Source organism: Pinus tabuliformis, chromosome 7 (genome assembly GCF_031772625.1).
Source record: "Pinus tabuliformis cultivar Carrire ecotype Pingquan chromosome 7, CPIR1, whole genome shotgun sequence".
NCBI classification, from domain to species: Eukaryota; Viridiplantae; Streptophyta; class Pinopsida; order Pinales; family Pinaceae; genus Pinus; species Pinus tabuliformis.
The window spans coordinates 690,967,201-690,983,100 of NC_142293.1; the positions used below are offsets into that span (position 1 = coordinate 690,967,201).

Genomic DNA, 15,900 nt, shown 5'->3' on the forward strand with positions numbered 1-15,900 from the left:
GACCATACACTGATAGGGTGCTATGTAGCACACTTGAGCCCTCTTTGGCCTGCGCTGGGTGAATTTGAGCGAAAGTGCATTGGGATTTGGGAATATTCTTATCCATTGGATGCATCTAGAAGTTTCCCAAGTATATCTACTCCTTTGAGCTCGTATTTGGATGAGGAAGGGAGTTAAGGAACATCAATCCCTTTATCCCTTCCTCCATGGAACTAAATTCTAAGTTTGGGAGGGCATTCATTATCACCATTTATGGCATAACTTCCTTCAGTCACCAATAAAAAGACCACTCATCTAAGTGATTAGGGGCTGGCTTGGCTAGAAATTATTGAATTATAGGGAGATGCTATTAGTATGAGACTTGAGTTGATTTCAAGTATTGTAATGATGTCAAAATGTCTTTCTTGTTTAGTAGGAGAGGATGGGATTGAATTGGAGGAGTGATGCTGAGTCGAGCAATGGGTTGTAACTCTTCCTTTTACTAATAAAGTGTTCAAAGCTTTTTCCATATGCTTGTGTTATTCATTTATGCTTTCATATGTGTATCATGTACTTGATTCCATGCTATGTTTAATCAATAGATCATTATCATATGCTTTGATTGGTTGTTGTCTTATGTCTGTGTGTAGGTACTCTTCAAGCGGATTAAGTACGGAGAGGAGTGACAAAATCAGTCAAGGGAGATAAGGAGCAAGCAAAGGCTACAAGTAGGCTTCTTTGCCCCTTATTTAATCTATTGATCATAGGAAAATTAGAGAACTCTTTAAACTGTTGTTCTAGACTTAGATACTAGTCTAGGGGTTTAAGCGTTTATCTGTACACACTAAAACTTCCCAAAACACTAGTGATAATTATGCCAAACATCTCAAGCTTGAACCTCCAAGCTCCAACTAGTTATATGTGAAATAAGAGTTTCATAAGGCTTCACTACAACATTAGATCTGGTAAGATGAACCATGACTTCAAGAAAAATATTTTAGTTATCAATGAATAGTGTCATCAAATCTAGTTCCGCAATTAAATATGCATATGCACTAGTGAATGCAACACATCATTTCCTCTCATGTTTAATAACCAAGCAACTTCGTCGAGTGTGGAGATAATGATTACATTAGCATGGCAGAGCATAGATCCCTCGAGACCTTTGGGATTCATATTCATCATTGTAAACCTCAAATACTACTACTTCCAAGGTACCATGAACCTCTTTTCCTTGTGGTCACATACCTCCCAACTTGACATATGAAACCCCCCATTTCTAGGACACGACCTCCAAACTTGTAAGATAAAGTCGAGTCCCAATCTCCCGAATTCTTCTCAAGCCCCCTCTTTCCATCTAGAGAGTCCAAATTCTCCTCTGATTTTCTTGCGGTGCATATTTTCTCCCATATTTTTTCTAGCCTCGCTAAGATCTCTTCATCTCGTGAGATCATGCTAGTTGTTCACTATCTCTCTCATTTTTTTTGTTGGCTTTGCTTTGTCATTCTTAGTTTTCTTATGTATATTTGCCAAAAACTCAGGGGTCAATCATCATGGTGCCACATAATCCTTTGTCCCTGATATTTTTCAACCTATCCTTTATGCTTACATATCAGCCTCCCTTGATGTCACCAAACAAGTCAACATCCCAAGCAATCTCCTCCCTCCACCTCAGCTCTGGAATCTGTATCCCTAACTCAACCCATTAATTTATTTAATTTACAATAAAATGAAAAAGGGTAACTAATTTTGTCACAACAACCTCACAGGCTTTTTCCCTTGAACCATATTAACTCTCACACCTAGTGATCGCATGCTTGTGCATACATGTTGCTATATGGGATTTACGATTATGGAACAAAAGTATCTCCCCTAGGTTAGTGGCTAACCTAGAACAACAGAGAGACAGGGAACACAATTCTTTTCATTAAAGTATATAGATGATAGAGTGAGGCCTACCTAGAATCCTTCACACACTTCACTCCTTCTTTATCTTGGAAGCTCCAATTCCATCTCTGAATGCTAAAATTAGAACCTGCATAGTCGGATAACACAAGCCAAGAAACTACGAGATCTATGCAGTATCATCTAAGTACTTCATTCAATAGATCAACATGGTATTGAAATAAGTGAAATGACAACATCACATATAGGAAAACAATGAATTATTTGCGTTTATAAGTGGAAGGAGATTACAACCATAAGTAGCAGTTGATCTTGTAGAAGAGATCCTCCAAGTTGTTGAATTGTCCTTTCCTTGCCACAATATGCACCTCCAATCACCGTAAATGCATGAGATGATAACTCCTCACTACAACAACATAAGGGAAAAATATCTCTCCAAAAGCAAACCCCCAACCACATAGAAGGTTGGGAATATATAGAGAAGTAGGGTAAGTTTGGAGTTCTTATGCAATTACCAATCTAAATTTTTGAGATCCACCTTTGATGGAGGGATAGGATCAAAGAATAAGTGGTGAAAACCCCAAAGTAGGGAAGGATAGGATCCGAATGTTTTATCCAAGGTAAGTAGTTGAAACAAATTCTGGAGACTCCTAGAAGGGGAAGCTTCCAGTCTCGATCATTCTCCCAAATTTCTAGAATCAACACAAGTGCAAGGGGGATAAACCTGCTAGTGACCAACACAGGCTACAATGGAGCAACTTGTAGGTGATCGCACCCCAGTAGGCATACAAGGATCATTGGTCCTCAAACTGGCTTAGATGAAGCAGTTTGGGGTTGAAACTCTGTAGGATGAAGGGAACAGGATTAGGGTTTTGTGCAAGATGGTGACAAGGGGGAATAGGATGTTGATTGATCCCATTAGGAGGCTCACTAATCAGGTGTGACAAAATGGCCTATAACAGAATGCCCCCTAAAGTGGAAAGTCAGAGATGATGAATGATGACTGAAGTGCTTTACCTTGTGACAAGTTGGAATCAAGGACAACCGACGAGCTTCACCTTTTACAATAAATTTACAACACAACATATTTGTTTACTGAGGGATACATACCCATACTCATCTCATAAGATAACATAAAATGTACAATGATAAAATGACGCGTCCACAGATGCAACTAGTGGACCCATGACTAGATGGATGTTTATATGATCATGGCCATCATAAATTTTGATCTTTGTATATCTCCTGAAATCATAGCCTGGATGAATGAAATAAGATTTGGGGTCTTCTATCTTGTTCACACAAACAACTAATGTACGAGTCTAAGCATGTGAATAAATGAGCTGAAGTCGAACATGGTAGACACCATCTGATTACTGGTCAATGATGTAAGTCATTAACAAATGCGAGAGAAAACAGTGATGATGCTAATGGCTCTCAAGGTACTATAGTATAATCTGTATGGTGTGAATGAATGAGTTGATGTCAAACACTGCACAGAATATTTCGATCAAAGGCCATTGATATAAACCTATCGCTGAGATCAAGGAGAATTGTGATTTATGTATGCAAGCACAAAGTTACAAAAGGTGTGTTTCTAAGTCAACTTCCTAAATGATGTGCTAATGTCGACAGGAAGAGATCTATCGCAAGAGGGCCTTGATGTATCCCCCATCAACGACATGAAATGAGTAGCAAGCTTGAGACAAAATGATCATAATGATGTTGATATGGAATTGGATCAGGGAAGGCAGACATTAAATGAAGGCTTAAGAGTATTGTAATAGAGATCAATTGAATGAATTCTCTTCAACACACCGACGACAGTGAATGGAGTTGGCAGCATTGACCCAAAACTAAAAATGGAGGTTCTGAAAATGGTATGATAACTAAAATACAAGCATATTACCCAACCCAATAGCCATGGAGATGAAGTGGAAGAGTGTCATGTTGAAGAGAAATTCATATTCAAGAGTGACTCACTACCATTAGAAAAATGGAATCCTTTGTTTTCCCAATTTCCCCAACCATACTGGCCAGTACCGATTTCTTTTTTAACAAGCTCGAGGAGGATAACATATGCTTGATTTGTAAGTTAATCCTTTGGATTAATCACTCCAAGTATATTTAATGAACCTTGAGAAGGAGTGGTTCGGCCCCATCATGATTGACGAGTCCATCGATGTTTGATTTTTTTACGAGTCCAGCGAAGGTAAAACTTGACATCTTTTTCATGTTTAGAGAGTTTGAAAAAGAGGCGAAAAAAAGAAAACTCCAAATGTCCCTTTTTGTAGGTAGTCCCTTAGGTCTGGAAAGATAAAAAACAATACCCAAGAGAACCTCTTAGCCATGTTCGACCAAGGTATTCCTTTTTCGTAACTAGTCTATATCAATCCAGAAAAGGGTTAAACTTATACTGGGGAGACATCTTTTCATTTACTTTTACGACTTTGAAAAAACAAGTGCTCAAAAATATTTTCATGTTTTGGGAGTCTCAAAAGAGCTAAAAGAGAACTCCTCTTGGATGAACGAGTGGTATAAAGGGTAGAAATTTCTTTCGGTCATGATGGAACTACTCAGAATATGCAAAGGTTAAGAGGCTAGCTAATAAGACCACTCATCATAGTGGGTCCTTAGGAAAGGGTAAAAATCCAAGTGAAAGTGTATGATCAGCCAAGTAGATGGTGATAATGGAATGAGAAAAACAAGGCTCATCTGACATAAATAGGCTGATATAAATGGAAATCCCAAGGGATAAAATGGGAATGGTCTCATTTTTACAAAATCTTGAAACATGGGAAACTATGCTTGAAATTGGTTTCATTTTTACACAAGCTTGAAACATGTGAAACTATGCTTGAAATAAGTTTGCATGCCCCCAACATAATGACTCAATTTGAGGTACATGCCCCCCAAGCTTCATTTCATGCACCTAAGTAGACTACTGGGTACTAATAGGTGGATGGAATGAAGGTTCATTTATGAGATCAAGTTAAAACCTCGACTGAGAATTTACGAGATCTAAGCAAAGACTCTAACTGAAAGGGGATTTGTTTCATTTTTTAATGAGCTTGACATAGAAAAAGAACTATGCTCATAGGAACCTATTTCATTTTTTAGTGAGGTTGACATAGTAAAATAACTATCCTCATAAGAGCTTGTTTCATTTTTTAATGAGCTTGACACAAGAAAAGGAACTCTGCTACAGGGTCTTGTTTCATTTTTTAAGGAGCTTGACACAATAAAAGGAACTATGCTCTAGTACCTTGTTTCGATTTTTAAGGAGCTTGACACAAGAAAAGGAACTCTTCTTCGACACCTTGTTTCATTTTTTAAAGAGCTTGACACATGAAAAGGAATTATACTCTGAAATCAAATCATGACCTCCAAGAGACCATGATTCCAAGAGGTTCTCATAATATGGGAGAACAACACTCTAGAATGGATCAAAGGCTTGAATGGACAAATCAGACTATAGTGCCCCCAGTAAATGATGCAATACATCACCTAGTAGATCATCAGTGGACGCGGGTATGGAACATGTTGCCACATAATTTATTTGTGGCGAGGGAGATATCGCTTGCATATAAGGACCATTTAGGGAAGCTAGTTGATTGGGATTCAAATTAGGACTAACGAATGAAATATGATCAATGGTCACGATTCTTCCTTAATGTGGGAAACACATAACTTGAAAGAGTGAAGAGGCAAGAGCTCCCATAACATAAACATAGTCACAACCAAGGATTAAATTCAAACCCAAAGGGCCTTGGACTACCGTCACATTGATATAGACATTATTTCATCCCAAAGTAATAGGAAACTGAGGAAGGATCCCTAATGGTTGACTTGTTCCTCTATTAAAGGCTAACAAATTCTAGTTAAGGAGCACAAGTTGTGGAGAACCTAGATCTTTCCAAGTCGTTGAGGACATGATACTAATAGATGCACCTTCATCTATGATTGTGTTAAGTACAACCACATTATAAGCTTGTGCTATGATCAGGAATGACACGTATGGATGAATATAATATCCTACTAGTCCACTCCAATCAAAGGAAGTGACCATGCTACTTGGAGGGGGTGCCATGGGAATGGGATAACTTACCCCTTACATTATGGGAATAGGAGAAATTCTCTCCTGTGTTGTGGGAACGAGAGCATTTCCCCCCATGCCATTGGAATGGGAGGAATGCCTTCAAGTTCATTAGAATTTGAAGAAATGAAAAGAACCTGAGTAGTATGAAGTTCACTCTTTATGGGAAAAGTACGATCAAATGAAGGTGGAATCAACTCAACCATTTTCTCAACCAATGGTTGGTCAAGAACGTACTTATGGGATTCATGTTCAGAGAGAGTGGAATTGAATGGATATGGATTCTGATCAATCACTTCATCAACTAGTGGAGGATTGGGAGAAATCTTTCGGTAATCAACTGGAAGTCGTGGCTGAGAAGTTGTAATATTTTCCAACACTTTTTAAGATTCATCCACATAAGGAAAAAGGTGAATAGGATGACTCCCTTCACATAAATTATAGGTAAATTTGACTTTACCATTTTTCCCATGGACCTTACTATCACTAGTTGAGGGTTTGTCACGAGCATGATCTCCAGAAGCTGACGACAAAGGCCGATGTGAGCCTGTCGACCACATTTCTAATATCTTGGGAATACTAGTACAATCTCTAAGAAGGTGGTCACCCTTACATAACTTGCAAGGGATTTAACTTTACGGGGCTGATTGGAAGGATTTTCCATACTAGTTGTGTCTGTAGCAATGGTTGCTTGGTTTCCCCCCTGCTTATTTTGCTTCTTCTTCTTCTTCCTTTTCTTATTCTTCTTAGCTTCTTGGTTATTATAATCAAGACTTTCACCAAGCGAAGAGGAATAAAGGGATAAAGAAACAATAAGTGAAGTAGGCAAAGGATCAACTTTAGGATTAGCATGAGGTTGATGTTGTTTAAGTGGAGGAGAACTCAGTTGAGAAGGAGTTTGGACATTTTGAAACATAAGGGTAAAAACTAACCAAACTGGAAAACCAATGGTAAATCCAAGAAGGGACAACGTTTCCATATATGAAGCACCAATATTTTCAAAAGAAGGAAAAGGACAAGGATTCCCATCAGAGGGTTTCCCTTGATTGGTAGACTCTCAACCTAAGATCCACTAAGGATTTTTTCCACGAGGAGGATTTTGTTGCACTGTCAAGTAGTCGATTTTAGAAATTAAAGACACAAACAAAATAAAGGGGTAACTAGGCATAAAGGTATACCAAGCAACCATGAACTCCAATATACACCTTTTCAAACCAATAACTTAATGTACATGCAATAAATCTCCTCAAATGTTGTGTTCAGTGTATCACATATACAAGGAAGCTGACTTGGTTACCTATGGATGGATAACAACCTATAGGGGACTCCCAAAATATACTTGATGGTACATGGGAGTGTAGTCTGTAGTAGTGTTGTCTAATGTGTAATTGCTTGATGAGAGCATTCCCATATACTTTTCGTGTATGGAGTGTCATCCTATATACCTACAAGTATGTGGAGAAATATCCTGTGCACTTATGTACGTCGAATGAGATTTCACCCCTAGGATGAAACGCTAGAAAAGAACAATATCTCCTACGTTTAACGACACAGGAACATGTCTCTATCCTAGAACTCTAAAAGTTTGTGTTAAAGTTACAAATTCTCCTTAGGTTGATTCAATAAATTTTACTATTTATCTTGAATTATATTTTAGTTTCAAGGCTCAAAACTTTATGTCACCCGAGCACGCTTATGATGCAACTAATATGAGAAAAATAACTCTTTTCATTTTTTATGAAAGTTATCTAGTGTAGGGACGAGGTGCAAACAATGATGCAACAATCGAATATGCGGCCAACAAGAGCTTCCTAACTATGTCTTTCAATTTCACTATTCCAATTCAATTCAAAGCATTAAAAGATGCCAGACCATGCAATGTAATATATGCATGATTCCCCTGAAAACTATGCAAATGTAATCTATGCATAATTTCCTTTCCTGCTATGAAAATGAGAATTCTAACTATGAAAATGTGATCTATGCAAGAGAATTCTTCAAAACAGAGGAATCAATCTGAAATTGGGTGAAAATTCCAAAAATCAAAAGAGATGACACTCAAAGGCGATTAACACTCATACACAATTCACACAAAACCCTAGATGCAAATGCAAATATTTTTTCTTTTCACCACACTTAATTTTAGAAAGGAATAAAACTAAGATGCAAATGTTATTGATTCAATTACACTTTTCAAAATAAGGACTAAAACAACAATTCATCCAAGCGATCAACAATAAAATGAAATCATTTTGAAAGCGACCAAATGATAAGAAAAAACAAAAATCAAAGCCAATTATTACCAAAGGAAAAAAACACGAATGAAAACTAAATTGAGGCTTTAGAGAGACCACAAGACACTCAAGACTCAGGGAAGTTCAGCTGGAAGTAGGCTGACCAAAGAGATGCTCAATAACCAAGGAAACATTTATGCAAAAATAGGGACCAATGCAACAAAGGTTTGTCAAGGAGGTAATCAAACACAATGGACAAGGAAACCACCAAGCGAATTATTTTTTCCCCAGTTGAGTCACCAATTTGTTATATGAGATTTATGATTGCAAACAAAAAGTATCTCCCTGGTTGGTGGCTAACCTAGAAAAACAAAGAGACAAGGAACACAATGTTTTTCCTTAAAGTAAATAGATGATGGAGTGCGGCCTACCTGGAATCCTTCGCAACACTTCGCTCCTTATTTAGCTTGGAAGCTCCAATTCCATCTCTGAATGTCAAAATTAGAACCTACACAGTCATATAACACAAGCCAGGAAACTATGAGATCTATGTAGTATCATTTATGTACTTCATTCAATAGATCAACAAGGTATTAAAATAAGTGAAATAACAACATCACATATATGAAAAAATGAACTATTTGCATTAATATAAATGGAAGGAGATTATAACCATAAGTATCAGTTGATCTTGTAGAAGAGCTCCTCCAAGTTGTTGACTTATCCTTTCCTTGCCACAATATTTACCTCCAATCACCCTAAATGCATGAGATGATAACCACTCACTACTACAACATAAGGTCAGAATCACTCTCAAAAAGCCAACTCCCAACCAAAAAGAAGGCTAGGAATATATAGAGAAGTAGGGTATGTTGGGAGTTCTTATCCAATTACCAATCTAAGGTTTTTAGATCCACTTTTGATGGAGGGATAAGATCAAAGGATAAGTGGTGAAAAATCCAAAGTAGGGAAGGATAGGATCTAAATTTTTTATCCAAGGTAAGTAGCTGAAACAACGTCTGGAAACTCTTAGAAGGGGAAGCTTCTGGAATCCTGATCATTCTCCCAGATTTCTAGAAACAACGCAGGTGAAAATGGGAGAAACCTATTGGTAACCAACGCAGGCCATAGTGGAGAAACCTGTAGGTGATCGCACCCCAATAGGCATACAGGGAGCGTTGGTCCTCAAACTGGCTCAGATGACGAATTTTATGGCTAAACTCTGGGGGATGAAGGGAACATGCTTAGGTCTTTGTGCAAGATGTTGACAAGGGGGAATAGGATTTTGATTGATCCCATCAGGAGGCTCACTAATTGGATGTGACAAAATGGCCTATAACACATGTGGTGGGCCATGCCACCTCCTTCATTAATGCTCATCCCCTTCACAAGGTGGTGGGCTTGCCCTCCAATCCTCTTCCCTATCACATTTTCACCCCCATTAGGGAATTTCAATTTCATTTTTTAAAACATTTTAATAAATTAATAATTATGAAATAATTAAAGTAGTGAAACAATTCAACTTCATTTTTAATAATATTTTCAATAAAGTAATTAAATTAGTTAATATTTCAATTTCAACTTCAAACTTTATGATATGTTTAAGTGATAATAATGAAAGGTGTAGTTTAAATTATAGATGAAATAGTCTCTTCAAGATTTTGGTTAGAAAAAATATCATGAAAATATCATTTCATCTATAAATTAGGCTACACCATAATTCGTCGATAGGCATATATATGTGAATTTTTGGTGGAAGAGAGTTGGTTAAATTTTGTTTTGTATTGATAATCGATGAATGGATTTGATGAATAGCGAATATGCCCAACATATTCTTCCTCTGAGTGTTTAATTGATGGCTACAAAAAGGGAAAAGAAAAGGATGAAACAGGTGGCAAGATTTATTGTTGGCGGCAGCGTTAACACCTTTTCAAATTTAATTGATGAATATTTCGTAAAATATAATTTCACTTTTATAATTTTTAACGAAAAGTTAGTTGATGAATAAAAAACCTTTTTCATTATTTCAAGATAGAATTTTACTAGACTAACTGGAATAAAGTTGAATACCTCCAACAAAGCATTCAACCTAGACTCAGCCTTTAAAAACTAAATTTACTATGTTAGAAGTAAATTATTAAAAATAATTTACTATGGTAAAAGTTATTCAAAGTTAAAAAGAACACGTTAAAGTTAAATGTTACTATGCTATTAATTTACTATTATTAAAAGTAATTTACTATGGTAAAATTTATTCAAAGTTAAAAAGAACACGTTAAAGTTAAATGTTACTATGTTTTTTATAATGAAAATCCGAGAAGTTATTTTGAAACAAATCTTACTATATTTGGCTTCCATGAATTCCATGACGAAGGTCGAATAAACAAACTTTTTCCTTATTCAAAGCCACAATAAACCTAAATACCTCCCACATTCAAGCTACACTGAGCCTTTCAAAAGTCAATTTACTCTGTTATAAGTAAATTATTAAAAGTAATTTACTATCATAAAAGTTGTTATAAGTAAATTATTAAAAGTAATTTACTATCATAAAAGTTATTAAAAGTTAAAGAAAAAAACCACAAAGGTTAATGACTACTTGTACTAGTTTTTACTGATTATTGTTTATAGAAGTGGATGCTAAAATGGGTGGGGTGGGGGTGGATTTCAAAACGGTTGCCATCATCGTGGATGCTAAGACCACTTGCATGCTTGCGGAATTTCATATTTTATGGAAGTTTGGTTTGTTGTGTTCTTGTTTGTTGGACTTTACTGCTACAATAGAATTGTGTGGGTGGGGTGTGCTTCAAAAGATTAGCGTTGCAGAGGAATAATAGAGTGGTTGTCTCTCTTCAAACGAGTAACACAATTGAACGATATTTTCTATTAAAAGTATGAATTGGAATGTAATTCCTATGTATTTTCTATTGAAAGTATGAATTGCCATGTAATTCCTAGTTGAATGGTACTGATTATAACAAGTGTTGTAAATTATAATAGTATCAAAATGATAATGTCCATTCTTATTTGTCATAAAAGAATGCATCCAGCAGAGCACTTCCTGCTGTGCACTAGGGTTCTAACTAGAGCGCTTCTAGCTCTAACTGGTTCTACTCAGAAAGGCCTCCCTTCTGTCAGACTCCTCTCCTGTTTTTGACAGGTGGTTATGGGAAGGTGTTGTTGGAACTCGTGTTCCGAGGCGAAGAGGATCATGAGTACAGGTAGGAACGATTGAAGGTCATGCCTACGTGGACTTAAGTTGTAGTACTACTATAACAACTAACTCTATAAGATAATACTAGCTCTTCAGTGCACTAGCTATTAATGTGAATTGACTTTTTATTATTGTTAAAAAAAACATATAAAATAATTGGTTAGTAATCTATGAGGAGATATATGTATATGTCCAAAAATACTTCATTTTGAAAGTCTATAAAATAACTCAGGTAAGCTAACAACGCTGGTCGAATACCTTCGACTCTGCACGAGGATCCTAATTGAAGGAACCCTGAATGCAAAGAATTTAAGAAACGAATTGTAAACAGTTTAAAGCAAGTATACATATATTCTTAAGAAGAAACCACAAAAATTCTGTGCACAGGAACATAATAATATTTTCATAGAATAATAATATTAGTGTGAATGAAAGAACCAGTTTCTTCATAGAAGAATCGTCTCCAAAATGTAATTAAGAGTCTTAGTTGATCTTACATAAGTCTTTTAAAAAAAAATTACAGAACATTAAAAACCAAGCCATGGCACCTGCAACCCTGTTGTTTCCATTAATAAGTAGCCAAAAATTAAGAACCCTTTATTGTGAGCAAGAGTTTACACAAGTACCACACCTGGAGTGCCTAAGCTAGCTAGGAGGCACCCTCGCCTGTGGAAATATATAGTTACAAAGTAACTTCAATATAGTTACAAAGTTTATATGTTTATATGAAACTTATGTGTGAGGACCCCGTAAAACATGTAATTATGAAAGTTACTTTGGTAAGAAACTCATGTGAATTATTAATTACTGTGTTAAATGATATTATTTATTTTATGAATGGAAGATATTTTAAAAATGTTGGCAGTCTCCTAAAGGAGGATTTCTAAAGAAAGAAACAGTTATAAAAACTGAAAAAGAACTAACCCTTCAGCCAGGAAAAGTCCTGGGAGGGGGAAAATCCCTGGTCTGTGATGACAGAGAGGGGGAGAAACTGAATAAAAGAAAAGAGAAAGAAAAGAGGGTTAAGTCTGGTGAGGACCAGATAACCCTAGCACAACTGTGCATTAGACCTTTTGAGGGCTGCAGGCCTGCAGGACAGCTCGGGGGGAGAACCCAACATAGCGTTGGATCTCATGGCTGGGAGGATAAGAGCAAACCTTTAAATTGCAGGTGAACTTCTGGAGTTATAACTACGGATGCCTAATAGACCAGGTATGTGTTTATTCAGCTGAACTAAATTACTGTATTAGTATGCTTGGTGCTTATATGGAAAGTATGGCTACACCTGAATATCTGTTATTGACCAGATGGAACAGTATGCATATAATATCATAATAGTGTTTAAAAGTGCCTGAGACTGGCTAATCAAGCAATAGAAACTATCTGATATAATCTTTGCATAATAACTGTAAAGAAGGCGAAGCATGATAACTGAGTAAAGAATAATGCCTGATATCTGTAAAGATAACTGTGTAGAGGTCAAGTCAGACAGCTGAAGAAAAATGATGCATGATAGCTATTCTAAGAACAATGCAAATGCATATAAAAGAATGATGCGAATAACTGTAAAAGAAAGATGTAGGATAACTGCATGAATGTGATACATGTTGTGTATCGGAATAATGCTCAATCCGTATTGAAAACCGAAACGTAGAAACTATACAAAGAACCTGAAGGTTCATATCAACATACAGAACATGTGAGCGTGTAATATATTTACCAGTCAACCATAAGCAGGGTTTCTGTACAAAACTAACATTGTAAGGGTTATAGAGAACTTGTGAAATCGGTTCGTAGTATGGGTGAAACCCTCGACCGTTTCAAGATGAAACCCTCGGCCGCTCCAATGTGGAACCCTCGGCCTGTATCTAAAGTTTGAACCGATATGAGTATATCAGACAGGAAGCAAAGTTAATCTAGTGCTGTTTAAAATAAAATGCATATCAATACGTTATCATGGCGTTACAGAACCGCTGTAGAAACGGCCATTGAACCTCTGTTTCCAGCCAAACCATGGTAAACTATAACAGGAATTATGGAGACGAAACCCTCGAAAGGATTATGTCTCAGCCTGTCAATAGAGAAACGAGGTATCTGTAACAAAACAAACTGTAGATACTAAACATTCGAATAGAAAAGCTTGCATATTATATTTAAAAGCTCGAGTCATTTGGAGCAAACACATATGTGTAGCAAAACAAGCTGTAGACGCAGGACATTCGAATGGAAAACATGCATATTATATTGAACAGGTAAACGAAAGAGATAATCACAATAACGATGGATAAATAGCTCGGAAGAGTACCACGAAGGTCTGTCCATTAAATATTCAAAGAGCCGAAGTCTAACATAAATACAGGGCATTCAAAATGGCACATTTCCAAAACAATAGAAGCCAGGATTTATTTCGTTTAGAGTCCGGCGAGGAAAGCCGTGAATCCCTGAACATAAATATACAAATGATATCAAATAATACAACACAGAGACTGTAAACCAGAGAAGGCGCAGGTACCGGCATGGGAAAGCCGACCTCGCATCCTAGCTAAGGTTCAGCCAAAGGTGAAACCCTGAATCAACACATTGCAGAATGCCGTGAGGAACCCCTCTCAGGCCGAGAGAAACACATAGAAATCTACCTGTTACTTCCGCCTACTGCATTAACTTAATTACTTTGACGTTTGCGAGGGTCTAGTACCTGGGATGTTTCGGCGGTACCTTTCCATTCCATTCCTGAGTGGTAAGAGTATGAAGCACGCCCTGCACATGAGGATTCAAGGGAAGTGATCATGAATGTATTAACCAAAACAAGCAAACCTGATCAAGAACGCACAGTGTTATAACAATAAAATTTACAGCCAAAGCTATTGATGAAGTGGTAGATACCTGTGCTGGCTTGCCGCAACCTGGCATAGTATGCAGGGTTAGAACCGCCATTTGGAGCGAGGGTTCGGGCTCCCCTCCAAGTGCAAATGAACCCACACTGAGCAACTCGGTGGACTTTATGAGACCGATAAACCCTGAAATGATATCGACCCTTAGATCAGTGGAGAGGATCCTCACCGTTCCTCGTATGGCAGTTTGGCGCGCGAACCCGGCAGATTTCCCAAGGCTTCACATGGCCTCTGTCCGGCGGAAGACACCTGGCCAGGGTAGGTGAGGCTATTTAGTTTTCCGACCACACCTGGCATGGGAACCGATCAGAAAAGCAAACCAGTGGCCTTGTTCCGTTGACCTTAACTAAATGGTGCGAATCGCTAAGGATTCGAAATCCATAAGTCTTATGGTAATACAAGTTCGGTGATTGATAATCATGTAGGGTCATCATAACAGCACGGTTAGTGCTTAATTAATTGCAAGCATATATTATATTTATGATCAGCTTAGGATCAGGTTTATAAGGTCCACATGACAATAAGGCTTACCACCATAATTATTTTTTTTTATTATGAGATATCACTGTGGAGTGTGACAATATGGTATCAGAGCAGAGGTTTCAAAACTGTGGCCTCTGGAGCAGTAAGATCCAGCTGCATGGAATTATCATATAGTATATGTATGAGAAAGAATTAAATTTCGCTAATTGGTTTCTGTTTATTAAATAGGAAACAAATACAGGAACAGCAAGCGATAACAGTCAACAGTAAAGATGGAGGGAATGCAGGGAGCGGATGGCGTTCCTCGGGAAAATCCAGAGCTGTGGATACAGCTTGGTGCAGAGACACGCAGTACCAATCTGGCGATACTGCAAACTGTTCAAGAATTGAAAGATGAAATGGCACGTCTGCGAGAAGACAACGCACGATTGACAGTGGAACAGGAAAGAATATTGAAGAGTCTGTCGGAAAGACAAAATCCACCATTAGCCAATCCCAGTGCGGAACAGCAAAGGGCAACTGAAGAGCGAAATTATGCACCTGAAATTTCAGAGGAGAAGGAAGATCATTCTGACAATGTAGTAGAACAGCAGACGCCAAAGAGACAGAGAATGGAATTACAGGGAGAATTCCGGAAAATCAAACCTCCACATTTTGATGGAGAACAGGAGGAAGCGGCAGAGGCTTGGTTAATTAATATTAACAAGTATTTCCAGTTGTATGAGTATGATCAGAATCTGAAGGCGCGGCTGGCCATCTTCCAGCTACAGGGCAAAGCAACCTTGTGGTGGGAAGAAATCAAAATTGTAAAAGGAGTAAGTGAGCAGAACATAACCTGGGAAAAGTTTCAGAAGTACTTCAAAGAGAGATATCTAACTGAGCGTTTCTACGATGAGAAGGCACGGGAGTTCCATGATTTACGACTGGGACAGCAGTCCATGGACGAGTTCATTAACCGCTTCACCTCCCTGCTTCGTTATGTACCATATATCAAGGAGGAGAAGGCCAAGGTGCAGAGATTTGTGAGCAGTCTACCAGCCTATATAAGAGAACGTATTGAGTTTGATAATCCCGGGACAATGGATGAGGCGATTCGTA

The 15,900-nt window shown here is 37.6% G+C and overlaps 1 long non-coding RNA gene across 1 annotated transcript; it reads right to left on the minus strand.

The window, feature by feature from the left end:
- Positions 1–13,709: 13,709 nt before the first annotated feature.
- LOC149249371 (uncharacterized) lies at positions 13,710–14,527 on the minus strand. Its single transcript, XR_016265846.1, has 2 exons — positions 14,312–14,527; positions 13,710–14,185 (listed from the first exon to the last, which is right to left on the minus strand). It is a non-coding gene; the product is annotated as an uncharacterized LOC149249371 (long non-coding RNA).
- Positions 14,528–15,900: the final 1,373 nt, after the last annotated feature.